The sequence below is a fragment of the Lolium rigidum genome, chromosome 7, assembly GCF_022539505.1.
Source record: "Lolium rigidum isolate FL_2022 chromosome 7, APGP_CSIRO_Lrig_0.1, whole genome shotgun sequence".
NCBI classification, from domain to species: Eukaryota; Viridiplantae; Streptophyta; class Magnoliopsida; order Poales; family Poaceae; genus Lolium; species Lolium rigidum.
In genome coordinates, this window is record NC_061514.1 from 189171564 (window position 1) to 189172814 (window position 1251).

A 1251-nucleotide genomic window follows, 5' to 3' on the forward strand; every position below is an offset into this window, starting at 1 on the left:
GGGAAAATAGCCTTAAAAACTATTGTGGTGAAGAATATGTAGCTATGCATCTTATTTCTTAGTAAGTTGCTTGTTCAGCGGTAACCATGTTCCTGGGGACGCCATCAACGCTTTTACCTTTGTTGAATATCATGTGAGTTGCTATGCATGTTCGTCTTGTCTGAAGTAAGGGCGATTTTCATGATCATATGGTTTGAGTATGCATATTGTTAGAGAAGAACATTGGGCCGCTAACTAAAGCCATGATCCATGGTGGAAGTTTCAGTTTGGACAATCAATCCTCAATCTCCTATGAGAATTTTAACTGTTGTTGAATGCTTATGCATTAAAGAGGAGTCCATTATCTGTTGTCTATGTTGTCCCGGTATGGATGTCTAAGTTGAGAATAATCAAAAGCGAGAAATCCAATGCGAGCTTTCTCCTTAGACCTTTGTACAGGCGGCATAGAGGTACCCCTTTGTGACACTTGGTTGAAACATATGCTATGCAATGATAATCCATGTTAATCCAAGATAATTAGGACAAGGTGCGAGCACTATTCGTATACTATGCATGAGGCTTGCAACTTATAGGATGTCTTATACATAACACATATGATTTATTACTACCGTTGACAAAATTGTTTCTTGTTTTCAAAATGAAAAGCTCTAGCACAAAAATAGTAATCCATGCTTCCCTCTGCGAAGGTCCTATCTTCTACTTTATTGTTGAGTCAGTTTACCTATTCTCTCTATCTTAGAAGCAAACACTTGTGTGAACTGTGTGCATTGATTCTTACATGTTTACCTATTGCACTTGTTATATTACTTTGTGTTGACAATTATCCATGAGATATACATGTTTAAGTTGAAAGCAACCGCTGAAACTTATATCTTCCTTTGTGTTGCTTCAATGCCTTTACTTCGAATTTATTGCTTTATGAGTAACTCTTATGCAAGTCTTATTGATGCTTGTCTTGAAAGTATTATTCATGAAAAGTCTTTGCTATATGATTCAGTTGTTTACTCATTGTCTTCACCATTGCTTCGAATCGCTGCATTCATCTCATATGCTTTACAACAGTATTGATCAAGATTATGATAGCATGTCACTTCAGAAATTATCTTTGTTATCGTTTACCTACTCGAGGGCGAGTAGGAACTAAGCTTGGGGAAGCTTGATACGTCTCAAATGTATCTATAATTTCTTATGTTCCATGCTACTTTTATGATGATACTCACATGTTTTATACACATTATATGTCATTATTAT